Source organism: Talpa occidentalis, unplaced genomic scaffold, assembly GCF_014898055.3.
Source record: "Talpa occidentalis isolate TD23 unplaced genomic scaffold, MPIMG_talOcc4v2.1 talOcc4.2, whole genome shotgun sequence".
NCBI classification, from domain to species: domain Eukaryota; kingdom Metazoa; phylum Chordata; class Mammalia; order Eulipotyphla; family Talpidae; genus Talpa; species Talpa occidentalis.
Window position 1 is genome coordinate 17,984,855 of NW_023602073.1, and position 18,609 is coordinate 18,003,463.

The 18,609-nt window shown below is 40.7% G+C and overlaps 5 non-coding genes across 5 annotated transcripts; 1 reads left to right on the top strand and 4 right to left on the bottom strand.

Moving 5' to 3' along the window:
- Positions 1–2,137: 2,137 nt before the first annotated feature.
- TRNAV-UAC (transfer RNA valine (anticodon UAC)) lies at positions 2,138–2,210 on the bottom strand. The gene has a single exon. It is a non-coding gene; the product is annotated as a tRNA-Val (tRNA).
- A 5,213-nt stretch (positions 2,211–7,423) lies between these two features.
- Positions 7,424–7,497, top strand: TRNAT-AGU (transfer RNA threonine (anticodon AGU)). The gene has a single exon. It is a non-coding gene; the product is annotated as a tRNA-Thr (tRNA).
- A 4,112-nt stretch (positions 7,498–11,609) lies between these two features.
- TRNAI-AAU (transfer RNA isoleucine (anticodon AAU)) lies at positions 11,610–11,683 on the bottom strand. Its single transcript has one exon. It is a non-coding gene; the product is annotated as a tRNA-Ile (tRNA).
- A 1,759-nt stretch (positions 11,684–13,442) lies between these two features.
- Positions 13,443–13,515, bottom strand: TRNAV-CAC (transfer RNA valine (anticodon CAC)). Its single transcript has one exon. It is a non-coding gene; the product is annotated as a tRNA-Val (tRNA).
- Positions 13,516–18,369: 4,854 nt separating this feature from the next.
- TRNAL-UAA (transfer RNA leucine (anticodon UAA)) lies at positions 18,370–18,452 on the bottom strand. Its single transcript has one exon. It is a non-coding gene; the product is annotated as a tRNA-Leu (tRNA).
- Positions 18,453–18,609: the final 157 nt, after the last annotated feature.

Here is an 18,609-nt window from a genome sequence, read left to right on the forward strand (position 1 = left end):
AATGCATAATTAATTCAGCATTATTTAATGAATAATTCACATTTTCCTTCTGATTCCCCCAGCCACCTATGACAGGTTTTATGCTTGTGCTATCCATTCTGTTCCATTGATTTATTTCTCTCTGCAAAAAAAAATGTATTTAGTACTGTTCTTTACAGTACATCTAATCTTTAGAAGAGACAACAGCTCTGTCTCTCTCTTCTTTTTCATCTTCTTAAAATTGATTTGTGTTGCTAAAACTCTTTAGTTCTTCCAAGTATTAGATCTGTTAGAATTTTTATTGAATTCCCACTGAATATAATTTTAAAAAAAACATTGCATTTTTATTATATAGAGTTTCTGTTCTCATTAACATGATGTATCTATATATGTATTTAAATAATTCTGTATCATTCATAATATTTTATAACTGTCCTTGTATAAGAATCTGACAAGAATTAATCTTGTCAGATTGATTAATCCTAAGATATAATTTTTAAAATCTTATTTTCTGTGCTTCTGTTTTAAATTATGAACATTATCTACCAAGTGTGCTAAACTCTTTTATTGAACTTAAACACTTAAATTGATTCTCCAGTTTTCTCTGTAGATATCATATCACCTGCAAATAATGATGCCTTATTTATTCCTTTTCAAATTTTATGCATATCTTTTAATTTCATTCCATTCTAACAAACTGCCCCTCTCACACGGAATAAGCAATTTTACTTTTATTTGCACAATTTTCAACAGATCCCATTATTTCAACACCAAATTTATCCTGCAGTTACTTAAATCTCCTTTCAGAATATTAATCCACATTCAGGTTCCCTCAGCTTTATCTCCTTGAAGAATTCTTCCCCAGACATTTCCAAACCTTTGCAGTCTTGCCTAACTCCCCTTAATGATATATATCTGTGATGTTTCTGTCATCCTGAATCTCTCTCCACTTAGTGTCTATGTTGCATTTGCATGTCACACATTTTGTACCCAAATCATCTTAATCCTTAACATAGGTTTTTACTTGATGAAATAGACCCTGCACTAGACACTTTGAAAGGAAGTAAAGACTGTGAGGCAAGGTATATTTGAAAACGTCTCTCTTTTCCTCTCATACTCTCATATGGAATTCTAGAACGGGCTTCATTCCTTCCAGATTTGAAACCCTTGCATCATTGTCCACCTTCTAGCATCCATCTTGAAAAATCAACTATTCTGTTAACTGATCCTTTTTGTGATTAGAGTATTTTATGCTCTTTTTTGTTTCCTCAGTATTCAAGTATAGGAATATTTTACCCTTTTTACTGCATATGTAGTGATTTCAGTCTATCCAGAATTATTTTGTAGTGTTGTGATATATACCTGATTTTTGGAGATCATCTTCCTTACATTTTCTCTATTCTCTGGACTCTTCAGATATATGAGGATTCTGGCTTTTTTATTCAATTAAGCGCAGGATACTGGAAAGTTGACTGGTAGCTCTGACCCTTTGGTTGGAACCTGTGACTTGCATGTGGGATTGAAAATGCATGGGAAGGCTCGCTGTGTGAAGTAAAAGCTTACACGGGTTTTCTTGTTTTTCTTGTTTTCAGGGCAGGAGGAATGGCACCAATCAAATGTATCAAATATCTCCCAGCCAGAGAGATCCTCTACCTTATCCTCTTGGGAGAATAAACCAGGAGCCTTCTTCCTGAACTTCCAGGCAGGGGCTAGGAGAGCTTGCATTTCTGGAAACAGAAAGTGACTCCCTTGGTGGGGATCTGTACACATTTTTCTTAAGAGCTGTTTCTCATCTGAGGCCCACCCTTTTGACCTAAAGTCGGAACCTCAACCGCCTTACTCCTCCCCCTTTTACTTTTGAGTATTTTTACAAATACTTCCAGAGTGAAATGAGAAAGTGCTATTGTCTCAAGGAACTAAGTAACTGAAAGCTACTTCCTGATTCTTTTGGTGACTACAGGTAAATGAAATAACAAGACTATTGTTTATGCTTCATTGCGCCCCAGAGCTAAGCAGTGCAGGAAACCAACTCTCCGAAAAGCTGTGGAGAAAAGGCAATTCTATTTCTCCATTAGCACTCAGAAACCTAAACTAAAAGTAAACTCTAAAACCGGCGTTATTCTTTGCAGGGTGAAGAAAACAAAAGCCTCTCCCCCACTGGTTCCACTGGGGATCGAACCCAGGACCTTCTGCGTGTAAAGCAGACGTGATAACCACTACACTATGGAACCGCTAGCTGCGGTGGGCGGGCGCGTCCTCCAATAGAAAAGTTTCGTGACAGCTTCTTTAGCCAATGTATAATTATTTGATTCGAAGATAGATCTGTTTAAACATTTGGGATTTGGACGTTAAATTACATTTCCAGCGCATCTCACTCGCGCGCACGCTTGATTCCTTCTCAAGTTGTCATCTCGGAACGCCCTAGGGAAAATTATCTAAACTGCATTCTTCATTCGTGACTCTTTGAACACAAAATTCATGCACTCATTCAAGGATTATTTATTTTGAGCATCTACCACCTGCCAAACGCTTGTCCAGTTGTTGCAGACAGAGAAGTACGATGAGGAAAACCCACTGCGTGTATGGATTTTCCATTGCAGTTCTTGGCAAAACTTGTGCTGGTTAATTATACCTCTGTTCTGAGGGAATCACAGAAGAAATTGCAGCACTCTCAGGACCTCACTTCATGGACAACTAGATCAAAGCCAGTCAACTGGGCCTGCTCACTAAGTTTTGGGTATTTGTGCATTAAGATGAGAGGCACAGAATTGTTTTCAGTTATAGGGGTTCAAAGTAGACTACCCCAAATGATACTGTTCTGGTATATTGATTATTTTTATTAAAGGCACTTGAAAAAAAAACCAGCACATGCATGAAGGACACTCTGGACTTCCTTTTTTTTCCAGAAGGCCATGTTTTGGACAGGAAATAAAAGTCCAGTGACTCTCGAGAAACTCCAGAATACTGGTCATTAACTCAGGTTGATGACGACCAAATTACTATAAAGTAGAAAGCAGCATTTTCTCCACTGGAGAAGCAAGGTTACTCACACTCTGATAATGATAGTGGTTCTAAGAAGAAACCACTCCCCAATACATTAGTGGGGTGGAGGGTGGGGAATTTCACCACTTACAAACCTTTAGGCTAAACCCCCCTAGGCTAATGATATGAAACACAACATGAAGAGACCACAGGAAGGTCATGAGTTGGAGAGATGAAATGACCTCCTGAAAAGAAGAGAAAAAAAGGTCATCAGCCCTTTAATTATGCTGGGTTCAAATTGTTCTAATGCTCTCTCAGGGACAGAATACACCCTGTCCCTGATGCTGACTCCCTTAAGCTGAATCACATTTAATTTAGTAAATTCTTACTTGGTAATTGCAGGATTAGTCTCCACGATCCAGTAACAGCTGGAATAAAATTTCCATATGAAAGTTACCAGAGAGGGTAACTTTCTCTGATGAGAAAGGAAGACATTCTAATCACCCTCCACTATACAATCAGGTTGAGAGAAATCTATACAAACAAATCTGGTTAAATTAACCCTTATCTTCCTTTTCCACAATTAACTGCCCTAACCCACTTTCCTTTGTCACATGTTTTTGCAACTTAGTTTGTGTGCACAGGACTGCTTCTTTGGCTTTTCATTTTTTTTAATGAGCACTCCCATGGGAAAAAATACTTTAAATGTATATATAGATATATTTCCTGTTGATCTGTCTCATGTTGGCTTAATTCTCAGGCCTGGCCAGGGGCCCTAAGGAGGAATTTTACCTCCTTTACACAATCTCTTTCTTTCCCTCCCTCCCTCTGGCAAAATTTTAAACCAAAGATCTCCTTCAAACTCTGGGCCTGCTCTCCAATAGGCCTAAAATGTTTAGGAAAAGGCCCACCAAGACTTAATATTTAACCTAATTGTAGTTTCAGCCTCTCTGAACAGTGGAATTGTTACAGAGGCATCTCCATTCTTGGGGGGTTCAGTGTGATATTAGGGAATAACTGGACTCTTCCTGACTATATGCACATATAGTCTAACAGGAAAAAATGTTTAATTTCATAAGTAATCAAAAATGTGAAGAGACTAAGATAAAGGAAATACAGGATACTACATGAACACACACAAATTCCAGATACCCTTAGCTAACCAAAATTTTGAGCACTAGAACACATAACTCCAGCAGGCTGTCATATTAAAAAAAGCAACAATACACTCATCTAGATGTCTAGGTGGATCAACATCTCAAATGTTGAAAAATCTCTACTTTTTAAAAAAGAGAACATTTTTTAACCTCGCTTAAAGGGGAAGAACCTAAATGCATAACTTCAAAGGTACAAACCATAAGGGGAAAGAAAAAGAAATCCTTAACAAAATCAAGGATTTGTGTTCCAGTTCCACCACAAATCCAATAGACAGACAATGCGGTTGTAGATAATACTGCAAGGTCTAAAACTCCCAACAGATTAATAGCTACAATGTATTCCCCTGTACATCAACATAAAAAATACACCAATCTCCATAAAACATAGGCAAATGATTAGTCCAGGCAGGTAAGTACAGGCAGTTAGTCAATGGCTAACTTATAAGTAGATGCTCAAATGCTTCAGAAAATATAAAAGAATTTTTTTTAAATGAGATTACTCTACAAAGTAGGTTATAAAGTGGAAAGATGGATAATGTTAATTAGGGATAAGGATAAAGAGATATTGAGTTCTGGTGGGAATGTAGCTTGACTAGAGATTAATTAGTACTAATCAGAACTGATTAGTTAGAGAATGAGAATTAACTAGCTAGAGAATAATGAGAATTCATTAGTTAGGGAATAATGAGATGAGTCATTCTGCTCCTACATATATCTCCCAATGAAATCTTCACACAAGTACATCAAGGTTGGTGAATGAGGAGTGTCATAGTGTCAGGATAGAAGGGAAAATTCCCCCTACCCATCTGAGTTCTTCTAAGTTTGGCCAGATAATCAAAATAAGCTCAGACTGATTGGTAGGAAGGAAAAAATATTTTATTATATACACATGGAACTCTACCTCTCCAAGCATTCCAAGATCAGTGAGGGGTTTCAGGGGTGTATATTCTGTGCTAGGGAATGGGCTAAGGGCCTAGGACTTCCAGGAAAGAGGAGGGGGATTCGCAAGATGAGATGATGAATTACATGACAAAGAACAAATGCTCTGTAATTAGATGCTTGCCCTGCTATATAGAAAAGTTTCTCTGCTGGAAAAGTTTTTACCTTTAGGTTATTATGTTAAAAATCATAAATCACAATTGGTTGCAGAGAGAGAAGGATTTCAAGTAACAGCAAATTCTGAAAATTACCCATCCCCCCTTCCCCTCCCCTCTAGGAAAATGGCCAGTCAAATAGGCTCGGTGGAAAACAGGGTTGCTGAGGCCTGAAAGCTCACCACAAGTCTAAGGCACCTTCTGGCAAAGAACCACAAGAAAGGGGTGAGAGAGAAGGAAAGAAAGAATGTGAAATGCACCACGTAATCCACAGTGAGGTCAAGATAACCGCCGTCATGTCTCTTCCAAGGACTAAGAGCAGCTTCCCCAAGTGTCTCTTTTCCAAATCTCTCCTCCAAGTATCTCTATAGGTCTCTCCTCCATGTGTCTCCCACAGCAATACCAGGGTGCAAGTCTAAGCCCGAAAAGCAAGAAAGTCCCTGCACCCATATGTTCAGTTTTAAGTCAAGCATGGCTGTTTAACTCCTCCACTAGCTCCCTGCAAATCCCCATTCAGGGAGCCAGTCAGGTTCACAGCATGCTAGGAGTTATAATTCTTGGTGTCTGAGATCTCTTAGACATTGGAGATGGAGGCAGAGTCTGTAAAAACTTGGGACCTGAATTGTACCTCTAGAGATGCCACTGGGCAGCAGAAGGAAACAGATTTAATAACCAGCACAAAGGAGGGCTAGTATGAGCGTCCAGGAGAGCAAGATCTAAATCCTAAAGCAAGGAATGATGCTGGGGTCCAGGGAACATGGAGGAACAGAGGCTCTTCCCATGACAAGGAGGGGATCACTGAGCTCAGAGGAGGGGACATGTTCACTGATAAAGCTACATTGGATGACACATAACAAGCCATATTTGACCAGGTCACTAAAGGGAGCATTAATTGGTTTCTCATAACATATACACAAAGGGATTCAGAAGGAGGGGAGAGCTTCTCCTTAGCCTCCAGGGCCTTCATTGGGAGGGTAGGCTATCCTGAGGACACAAACTCTGAGAATCTTGGAGTGGTCTGAATTGGAAACCAACAATGGCCTCATCTGTTCTCCCCCACATTAAAACCATATTTAGGCCAAATTGGACACAACCCCTTCTAAATGCACCCACTTTACAGAAGCTGAGGAGAGATCATGGGAGTCTACCATGCTCCGTCCCCTAGCCCCAAGTTAGAGGCTTCCACAGCATCCTGTGATGCTATTTATCAAAGCAAACCCTAATTTTCTCGTCACTTCTCTGTATCCACCACTCAGTTTTCGCAAGCTGTGACCACAGGACCAAGTCAGCTTTAAGCCAGAGGGTCAGTGAGCAGAACAGAACTGAGAGAGAAGCAAAGACACATTTGCTCACCAAGAGCTGTCCTAAGCTGCTGATCTGCTGAGGCAGACTGTTTTGGAAAGAACAGAGGACTGACAGCGTCTAGTTTGGGGGGGTTGGAAGAGTGTTTGCAAATCTCCTCTGCAAATGTGTGGCCTCATCTTTGCTGGCTCTTCTGTTTCTGATTAGATAAATAGCGGCAAGGATGACAGTCTTTCTCAAGTGCACCGAATTAGCTTGGAAGGTAGCTCAGTGGACTTTATAACCCAGAGGTAGCATGATTAGTATTACATTCCTCCTTTTGGGGGAAAAGAGGGTACAAATTTTTTAAACCTGCTTTCTTGACCTCTCTCTAGAATACAGATTTTATAAAGGAAGTATTTTTGTCTGTTTTTTTCACGTTCTACCTCCAGTACACAGAAAAATATGTTAAATACATTTTGTGACTCAACATTTGTGGACGAAATGAACGAATTAACAGAGAAACACATTTTTTTAAATAATAAATTTTATTTTTATATTCCCCATACAATTGCAACTCCCCTATTCTGACCCCAATCCCTCCCCTCCCGCCCCTCACCCCCCAAAAAGTGTCAGAGAAACACATTTTAACGTGTTGCGATATCCAGTATTTCCTCAAGAGGGCGATAGTCACCTGCAAAAGGAATTTCATTCTTTTTTTTTTTTTTTTTTTTTTTATTTGAAATCATTTTTAAAACCTTGCATTTGAAACATGCATTTTTTTTAATGTTGACGTTTCTGCTTTGGTATGAGGTGAGAAACGCAGATATGGTCTCTTTCCCATAAAACCAAGTAAATTTCTATCAAATTGCCACATTTCATCAAAAAAAATATACAAATATGATATAATGGAACACTGCTTTAAAGGAGGGCCCTGTGGCTTAGCTGGTCAAAGCGCCTGTCTAGTAAACAGGAGATCCTGGGTTCGAATCCCAGCGGGGCCTTCTTTGTTTGCTTTTCTGTTTTCAGTAGTCTACATTCCACTAAACATTTCTAATGTATTGAGGAATTTGTATAGATGGTAAACCCTGCATCACTATCCCAGTTGTAAAGAGTATCTTGCCAGAAAACTGTATCACCATATGAGGGGTTAATCAAAAATGAAAAGGAATAGAATTTCTGTAGTTGATAGGATGCAGTGGATTGGTTGAGGACGGTAAGTGTATGAAATAAGCAAAAATAACCTCATAGTAGGTGATAAGGTAACATTTCAAATTCTGTCCTGGAATTTCAGTCTTAAATCTATTAACTTTGACAGCCAACATATTCAGCTGCATAATGGAGTTTGGTTTCCAGTTTCAGGCAAAGAATTAATGGCATGGCATTTGGTTTGAAGTCAGACTTTTTACAACTAGTGAAGTTTGGAGTCACCATTTTGGTCTTGCACAACTCAAAAAATGTCTTATTGGGCATCAGTAGAAACTTCTGAGTGTAAGGGGGGAAACTGGAGCTCAATGACATTTTGAAGAAATAAATCACAAACAGTAGATCACTTTCTTGAATCTTAACTGACATTGTAGTTCATAAGTTAAAATATACTGTGCAGCACTGGCCTACACTTTGGGCTTTTCTGATGTATTTAAAGAGATTTTACAGGTTATGATTAGCACTCCACAGGAGTCATTTTGTCCCCCTGCTTAGGCCTGTATTATGCCTGAAATAATAGACTTTATTTCCTCTTCCTCTTTTCATTCCTAAGAGTTCTCCCCCACCTCTGCCAAAGGAATGTTAAAATAAAAAATATGAGGCCTCCCTGATGGCACAGGGGTTAAGTCTCAGCACTATGAAGCAATCCACTGTTCTACTTAGTAAAGAAAGGAAAAGCAACTTAAAAGGAATGTCAAAAAATGAGACAAAATATGGCCCAACATCATTTTAAAATTTTCCAAGATAACAGACTCAGTGAGGAATTTTTTTATAGAGGAGTGACATGAAATCTTCATAAAAGTAAGTGATTAAGATAAATTCAAGAAAGTGAGACTGACAAATCAAAATAAATAATAAGCTTCAAGAAAACATTTGAAAATCTGAATATCTGATAGTTTACTTGCACTTCAAAGAAATGGATTTATAAATCAGGCCCTGAAATATAATTTAGTGACTTATTTACCTATTTGTTGATTTATTTACATTCTGGTACAGGCAGAATATTTTCTCAGAGGATTACTTCTCAAGAGCCTCCTGCTCCTTGTTTTAATTCTCCAATGGAACTTTTGATTCATTGAGGAGTGTGATCCTGTGAGAAGACTGGAGCTGGAAGGACCCTTTGGATTGCTACTGTCAAAAAACATTGTAAGTTATTGATTAGACTATGCCTTGAAGACTTAAATATCTAAAAATAGAAACTTGGAGTGTGGTTCAGTTACAAACAATTCCTACATAAAATTCCACACCCCCTCATCCTCTCTTCTCCCACACAATTTTTAAAAATGCTTATTCATTTGAAGATAACAAAGTTGAACACATTGCATGCTAATAGCATCTTAGTATGAAATTAGTTCTGACCTTGTCGATTCCCAAGTCAGTCCTAAAGTATAGTGTTAGATTGTCCAGAAAGTGGGAGAGCATAAATAAGGACAAAATTTGGAAAAAATTTTATTTGTCTTCATTTCATACGTCTTCATTTTATACTACCTGTGTTTGAAAAGTCATGAAATGTATCAAATTTTTGAGAAGTGTGCTTAATTCTGGGGGACTCGTTTCCTTGTTTACTGTTTATGGCCTTCACCTACACATAACAAGTTTGGTTTTTGCCCCTGTGTAATCTGCTTAGCAAACAGCAAATAGTAGCAGCAAATATTCTGTAGGTTAGCAGAACTCAGGATAACCTATTATGGTTTATGCTGACTTGATTATATCTTTAATTGTTTAAGGAAACAAAGATTTCTCACCTACGAACAAGCTAATGTTCTTTTCAATCATCTTGCCCTCAATGTTTATTTTTAGGTGTTGTATTGTCACTTCGAAACAAGTAGTCAAGTGTTTTTTTCAAGCAACCTTTATCTAATTACCATCTTAAGTGTCCAAATGTCCAGACAACTTATAATATTTCTTTTCCCCAAATCAGGGCTTAAGTGTAAAATAAAACTTTCAGGATCTCTTTTGAACCTAAAACTGTCTGAGATTTCCGCCCCCCAACAACAACAAAAAAAAAAGCCTGCATAATCATAAAGATTTGTTCTTTCATTCTTCCAAAAAGAGAAATGTTGGAAAAATTAGGATTATTTGGTGTATTACTATTGATGAGTTGCATAGGACAAATTGTCAGATCGGAAGCCATGTCAGGAGAAATAGGAAGAGGAGAAAAAGGAGGAAGGGAAGGGGGAGAAAAGGGAAGAGGAGAAAAGCTTAGTCATCCCAAAGTCAAATTTACATGGGTAAAATGTTATTAATATAAATATCTCAGGGCCTCCCCGGTGGCGCAGCGGTTGAGCGCTGGGTTTCGAAGCTGCCCGCGGCCTCTGCGGCGCCGGTTCGATCCCCGGCTGCTCCCCGGCCACTGGAGGAGGGTCCCACATGGCGCGCAGACCTCTCCTGCCGCCCGCTGCTCCCCTCAGCAGTGTACTTCGGTCCTTCTGTCTGCTCTGCTCCCCGCTCTGGCTCTGGTGAATTCTCTCACCCTCCCGCGCTTCTGACTGTACCCAGTGCATGTATAAACAAAACAAACAAGCAAACCAGCAAACAAATAAATAAAGCATGCCTCTATCAAAAAAAAAAAAAAAAAATATAAATATCTCAGAAATTGTATACTGAATGGGAAGTTCTTCATAATTTATCAGTGATCTTACTGACCATGATATGTTTCTATTTATCAGAGTCCTGGTGTTGTTTTACTTGCTATTAGAAAATAGCAGTAGAGTGGAATCAGTCATAATTTCAGTTCTCTTTTAAAATATTAAGTTGATCAAAGCTTTACTTATCTAATTTGAATCTAGCATCTTTAGGGCCACCCACTGGTTTTCAACTAGGATTTATATACATAAAAGTGCTACCCTGGACTTTCCCAATCTCTCTGCTGTATTATTGATATATTCTTGATATATCCTTGTACATGGTTTGTATGTTTGTATGTAGATTACATATTAGGATTACTATATGTTACGTCGCAAGATTTTTTCCTGTGTAAAAATTATGTTCATCCACTATTATAAACTCCATGCAATGTTCACTGTCTTCTTTGAAAATATGGTTAGTCATTATGTCTATAGGTATTTTGTCTAAAACTAATTCTGCTTTGGGGTTTGGGGGGATATTATTTTTATATAAACTTATACATACTCACACACTTACACTTACTTATGCATAGAAAATATGCTGGAAGGATCTATTAACAGTGGTTAACCCAAGAGAATGGAGCTCCATGCCTGGGATGAAAGGAGATTTTTTTATTCTTTTTCTTTTTTAATTAAAACATATTGCGGCATAGTTGACATATCATATTACTTTTAGGTGTACAATATATAAATTCTATATTTGTGTTTATTGGGAAAGTATCACCACAATAAGTCCAGTTAACATCCACCATTATACATAGTTAGAAAAAAATTGTGCTGTGATGAGGACTTTTAAGACCTATTCTTCCACAACTAACAAAGACAGACAAATACCAAGTAACCTCAATTTATATGTGGTTTGGAACTTGGCCAAAGAGAACGCCACAAGTCTGAGATATCCCCAGATACAGATAAAGAAAAACTAAACACCCCTCTAGTGTACTGTAGGTGGGCAAAAACCGCAGTTTCAATACTGTAGAATTAGCACCCTAGACGACTGAGCAACTTGGCATCACAAAACTTAGCATTTTCTCCTTCGGATATTATGTTGTTAAAACAGCTGTTTTGCTTTTATTCAGAATAATAATGCTAGAAATTCTCCCTATCCCCCACTTTACTAAATGCACCTACCCCCTCCTTATCTCATTCAGTTTTCTATGAAACCTCTCCATTCTAACTCCGTACGCTATTTCTTTAAAAGAAAAAAAGGGGGAAAAAAAAAAACCTGATTAGGTAGCACTCTCCATGGGTGATGCTAGGAAGGAAAAAGTAATCGCCCGCAGTGGCCCGTACGGGGATCGAACCCGCGACCTTGGCGTTATTAGCACCACGCTCTAACCAACTGAGCTAACCGGCCACTCCTAGAACGAGCTGTTTTACTCACTGACTTTAAAGTTACATCCAAGTAATATCCGCTGAGGTTTTTCTTCCTTAAAAAGTTAAGGAATGTTTTCTTTCTTAAAGAGAAACACAGCTGCCGATACCAACGAACTGTGCTTCTTTCTAGGAAAAACTCCATCTTTCTCGAGGGCCCGGAGACTCCTAAACCCCCGGGTTCCAACTCCTCGGGGAGGCCGGGGGCGACAGCAAAGGCCCAGCTGGCGGGGCGACCAGCACGCAGCCGCCGCTTTCAGGGTTCCGAGGACGAGGAGGATTCTCCGCTTCTGGGAACCGTTCGGACAGGTCAGTTCTACCCGTGAGCCCGCATCCCCTCGCCCCCGGCCTCGGGGTGGCCCCGCGGAGTCGGGGTCCCGCGCTCGGCGCTGGGAAAGGTCACGGCGGGGCGCTGCAGGGCGGTTCCCGGACACGTGGTGGCGCCCGAGAGCCCGGCTGGGGCCGCGGGGCCGGGGCTCCGAGGAGCGGCCCCTCGCGCGGCTCTGCCCCTCGGATCCGCCAACACCGAGGCCGCCCCGGATCGCGCCTGTCAGTTTGGGCCTGGAATGTCCCTGGTTAGCTCGCTAAAAAGTTGATCACGCTGCACATGTAGCTCCCCGGTGACGAAAACGAGACAATTACTGCAAGAGCGCCCAGGGATCTAGAGCGACTTGCTTTTCATTCTGTGGGTCCTTCCTCCCCCCAAGGACGGTCCTGGCCTGCTGGGCACCGCGGCCTGAGCAGGACACGGAGTCCTGCAGAAGTCCGGGAGAAGAGCCGCTGGGTGAAGTTTATTACAAGGGCGCACTTTGGGCCTCCCGCCCCTTCTCGCAGGAAATTAGGGGCCACCCGCGTTCCCGCAGCCTGGGACAGGCCTGGGGCAGCCTGGGGCCGCCTGGGGCAGCCTGGGGCAGGCCTGGGGCAGCCTGGGGCCGCTTGGGGCCTCCTGGGGCAGCCTGGGGCTTCCTGGGGCAGCCTGGGGCCTCCTGGGGCAGCCTGGGGCCTCCTGGGGCAGGCCTGGGGCCGCCTGGGGCAGGCCTGGGGCAGCCTGGGACCGCCTGGGGCAGGCCTGGGGCAGCCTGGGGCCGCCTGGGACAGGCCTGGGGCCTCCTGGGGCAGCCTGGGGCCTCCTGGGGCAGGCCTGGGGCAGCTTGGGGGGCCTGGGGCAAGCTGGGGCCTGGGAGGTCTGGCCTGGGCTCCTGAGAGCCGAGATGTGCTCACCTCCCAGCACTGTGCACCCCCTACAGTCTCGCCCCCCACCGCACTGGGCGTCTATGAATTGAACCTATTTATCCCGCAAGAAATGAATTAGGGGCGGCGGCAATGTCCTAACCCGACACAAAACAGCTGCTGCCACTCGGTTTCAAGGTGAAACCGCTGTCTTTCGTCGAAATCCAGATGCAAAGAGAGCAACTGCCTGCGCCCGCGCTCATTTCGTTTCTCTGACACTCCCTTGCCCCAGAAACCCCCCCGCTCCGCGCCCTGCCTACTCCCCACCCCCCGCGCCACACACCCCGCGTTCCGCCCTGAGCCGGGTGGTGCGGAGGAAGGAGGCAGCCTGTGGAAAGCCGCCTGCGAGTGCGCAGCGAAACCATGGAGCAGCGCGGGACTCCCAGAAGCATTGGCTTTCAAAGAGAAAGTGCAACTATTTGTGTGTTTTCTTATTTGTAAATTAGACACATAGAATCTGAAATCAAGTTTTGTTTGGGTTTTGTTTTGTTTTTGTGGGGAATTAAAAATTATGTTTCCGCCCGGTTTCGAACCGGGGACCTTTCGCGTGTGAGGCGAACGTGATAACCACTACACTACGGAAACACCCGTTAGCGCCCGTTTCCCCGCCTATGTGTTATTGAACACATCTTGCCTGCAGGGCCCAGCCTAGTTCAGGGCAGGCCTATTCAGATTTTATAACTGTACTGTATTTTTTTTTAATAAATTTTATTTTTATATTCCTCATACAATTGCAACCCCCTTATTTTGACCCCAATCCCTCCCCTTCCCGCCTCCCCACCCCCCATAGAGTGTATATGGTTCATAGTTTTTTGTTGATTTTGATTTTCACTTTCTTATAGTTATTCATTTTCCTGGTCCCTTATTTAAGTTTGCTAGATTCCTGCTATGAGTGAGACCATCCGGTATTTTTCTTTTTCTTTCTGGCTTATTTCGCTGAGCATGATCCCTTCCAGCGCCATCCATGTTGCTGCAAATTGCATGTGTTTATCTTTTTTGAATGCTGAGTAATATTCCATGGTGCATATGTACCACATCTTCTTGATCCAGTCATCTATTTTTGGGCATTTGGGTTGTTTGCAAAGCTTAGCTATTGTAAACAGTGCTGCTATAAACACAGGGGTGCAGGTGCTCTTTGGAATTGATGTTTCTGTGTCCTTTGAGTAAATACCTAGGCGTGGAATTGCAGGATCATATGGAAGCTCTATGTTTAGTAGGTCAAGAAATCTCCATACAGCTCTCCATAGTGTTTGGACCAGTTTGCACTCCCACCAACAACTGTACTGTATTTCTTTCCCTTTTTTCTTTTCATTGATGAAAAAAAGGTAAAGCCTCATAACCAATTCAAGGCTTCACCCAGGATTCCAATTCTTGTACAAATTCGAGGCGTGCATCCTAGAGAGTTTTTGTGTGTGCAGAATTAATGTGGGGCCTCCCCCTCCCAGTTTAATTGAGATATGCTTGATATGCAGTGCTGTTTAAGTTTAAGGTGTACAACGTAATGATTTGACTTACATGTACTTTGAAATGGTTATCAAAGCTTAGGGGTATGATCTACGCATGCAGTCTTCACTCCTTTCTCTGTGCAACAAGCCCTGGTTCTTATCTCTTAAAAAAAGAAAATGGCTCTTGGGAAACAAGAAATGAGCTGCCTGCGCTCAAGAGACAGTGGGAAACCATCAACATTTTCTGCCATACATAACCTCATTTGTCACTTGCAGACAATTGACTGAAAGTGGTCATGTGTCTCCAACTAACAGACTTCTGGAAAATATAGGGGAATATTTAGAGAATGCTACGGTCTCTGGTACAGAACACAAATGCAAAAAGATACAGTCTGCAGCCAAGTAACTCAGAGCCTAGTAATCATTCTTCCTTATAGAGTGATGATATCTTTGTTCCATTGGTTTATTGCAGAAACTTATAACTAGCACACACAAGAATCAAGATAAGGTTATATAAGTCATCTCACTCATGGATGTCATGCTGCTTCCTTCATAGAAAAAGTGGAAACATGAAATGAAAGCAAAAATATATATATAAGGAATATATACCACCAAGTTTGTAATATTTGGCAAAAAAAAAAATTAACTGATACCATTGCTCTTGACAAGACTCAGACTGAGAACAGGGCTTTGTGTTTTGTGAAAAAATGAACTGACTCAAGTAAAAGTTAGGTTCCTATCTTGGGGAATGGGTAAAGATAGGATAGTAGCAAAGGAAAGGAGACCATATGATAATTTAGTGATATATGGGTCTCATTTATTCAGGGATTTTTGCTAAAAATCAGGACGATTGAAAACTTTTTTTTCTGGAATATAATAAGCTTGGAAGGTGGAAGCTATCACCTCTCCCAGCCACATTTAAGGAAATTATTCTACATTTCCAGATTCTAATTGCTAATCATAGAAGTAACCCTTCCATTCACTCTGAGAAGTTAATATATTCTGAGGAGGTTTTAATGGCTTCTCTGAGGTAGTTGTCTTGCTGAGAATCTTCAGAATCTAACCACCCTCTCTCCCCTTTGTGAAACCCCAGAGGGTCAAGTACAAAGTGTAATCCAATAAGAAGTGTGATAGACATCAAAAGAATTGCATGATTTTGCCAATTTGTAGTGATGGAAACCTGGTGATTTTGAACAGAACGGATCCTAAGGGCATAGGAGCAAGGTGGAAGATAAAGTTGCATCAAACCAAATTCACTGATAGGGTCTTAGTGGACAGAGATATCTGATTCAATGTTCTAACTCAATGTTCAATTAGGTGCTGAAAATAGCTCTATTTTTTTTATTAACTAAAATTTTATAATTAATACATAATTAATATCTGGATCCAAAGTTTGAGTGATCCAACAAAATGAAATGGCAATATCTGTATTTCCAAGGCAGAACAAAGTATCTAAAGTCTGAAGGAACTGAAATTCTTGAATGGATTTACCATGGAATTCTCTAGAACTAACTTTCACTGATGTTCTGAGAAATAAATTCATGAAGGGAAACTCAGCATCTTTGAGTTGCTCCATGGTGGCTCTTCTTTGTAGACCACCTTTGAGTAGTCTACCTTTGAGTGTCTACCTTTGAGTGGCTTCCTTAAACACAGTGGAGATGACTGGATCACAGGGTAACAGAAGCCAAATGTTGTCACTTCATTGACCAATTGGTTATGAACTTAATGATGTCCCCTCAAAATGTATTTGTTGAAATCCTAACACCCAGTGTGACTGACTATATATGAAAATAGTAACTTCAGGGAAGTAATTAACATTAATTAAGATCATAAGGGTGGAGCCCTAATCCAATTGAACTGGTACCCTTATAAAAAGAGAGACAAGAGATTTCTCTCTCCACACAGACATGAAGACCAAGTGGGGACCATGAAAAGATGGCCATCCAGAAGCCAGAAAGTAAGGTCTCACCAGAAACCAACCCTCATGATACCTTGATCATGTACTTGATCTGAGTGAGCAGAAAAGAATCCCAGAATTGAGTCCATTTTGAATGAAGAGAGAAGTAACATTGGCACATTGCCAACACTGTGGCCAACTTTGACAAATTATTGTAGGCAGGATCCTTTTTATGAATGGTTTTTCAAATGTATTAGGAGCCCACTTAAGTCAGGCTATGATGGCAGAGTGATTAATGTGTTGGATTTGAAATCCACTGACCCTTCCTACCCAGGTTCAAATTCTCCTCACAGCATTCTTCTCCTTTCTTACTACTAAATCAAAAAATGTAATTCTCACAAACTGCTGTGCTTCTCAGCTTTTCGCCACAGATTTTTACCCTGAGCTCTGTTGGCCCACCCACCTTGTTTATCCCTAAGCACCCTTCCCTGCAGCCCTTACATCCTTCTCCAAACTGGGCAACTGTGGGTCTCCCTGCTCCTCCAGCCCCTTAGCCCCCCATCCCCCACCTGGCAGGGAAAGTTCTTCCTTCCAGCCCACTAACCACAATCTCTTCATAGTCCGGGAGAGTTCTGAAACTTAGCCCTTGTTTGCATGAAGGTTGATAGGTTGGTTTTAATCTTCAAGCATTGGCAGTGAGGGAACAGGGCAAAGGGAATTTTTTTAAAAATCAGCAGAGGAGGGCTTCTGGCTAAGATTAGATCATTTGGAATTCTTGGATTGGTTAACAGGAGACTTTGAACAGATGTTTCAATAAGGGGTCTTTGTAATAATTAAGGGATGGTCTTCCTGTGTCTTTCCTAATCATCTTTAAGTGGAAGGCAGGTTTTGATGTTCTTTCATAGTCATTGATAAGAAGAAATCAGTGAGTGGGTGATAAGGAGTTGATAAGGAGTTGTCGCTGATAAGGAGTTGAGTCAGGCTGATGAGTTCAGTTAATCTTACTTTTTACTCTTTTTACTCTTTTTACTCTTGCTCTGGCAGTTAGAAACAAGATGGTGTCTGTTTGACTTGAAATTGGTTCCATAAAGCAGTCCATCAACAAAATACATATTACCTGTAGTTGAAACATTCAGCTATAGGTAATATGTACTTCAATATATATTTTCTATATAAACTACAGCAGACTTCTCATCAGAAATTAGGTATTGCCAGAAGAAAATGGAACAGATTTTTAAGTGCTGAGAGACCAAAAATTAAACCAAACTGTTTTTTTTTTTTAAACCAAACTGTTAACCCAGAATTCTCTGTTCAGTAAATTTTTTTTCCAAAAATGAACAGAAATATATATTTTCAGACAAACAAAAACTAAAGAGAGTATAACTAGTGTTAGGGGGAAATGAGCACGGGTGAGGACCCACAGGCACCCCGTTTTGTATCGGGGTTGCTCTACAACACTAGCAGACCTCCCCAATAGAAAATGTTGTAAGTCTTTCAGGAAGAAGGAATGTGAAGCCAGGGAGATGAATATCCACAAAAACGATTACAGTGAAGGTATAATTAAGAAATACTTTCCCCCAGTTTTAATCACGCTAAAAATAATTGATTGCATAAAGAAAAAATAGTAGTAAACATGTTTATTGTGCGTCTACAGGATACATGAAAGCAAAATGTATAATGACAATAACACAAAATACAGGAGGGAATATATGGTTGCAAGTTTTCTCGCTGCACAGGAAACAGCTTAATATTTGAAGGTAGAATTTTATTAATTATAGCTGTACATAAAAAATCCTACAGAGAACTACTAAAGATTGTCCTATCAAAGACAAGTAATTGATAAGGCACTAGTGGAGAGAAAATTAAATCAAGAAAAAGCTCGTATATTTATTTCAAAGAAAGAGATGAGGAACAAAGAACAACATAAATACAGAAAACAACTGAGACTTTAATACAATCAACTCATCAGTTATTACCGAACGTCACTAACTATAGACAGAATTTGTCAGGTTGGACAAAGGAAACTAAAATCCAGCTGTTACAAATACTGATTTAACTAGTTGTTTTTGCTAGTTAAAATACCCACGAAAACCTCCCTACCGGGAGTGGGGTTCGAACCCACGCGGACATACGTCCATTGGATCTTAAGTCCAACGCCTTAACCACTCGGCCATCCCGGTGGTGGGTACTCGCCGAAATATCAACTATTACTAGGTTAGTTAGAATTGCCAGTCTGGAACATTATGGATAATTTTATAACCATGGAATCCGCGACCGGGATTCTTTTTTTTTTTTTTAATGTAGAGCAGAAACAGATCTTTATAATGCTTGTTGGCG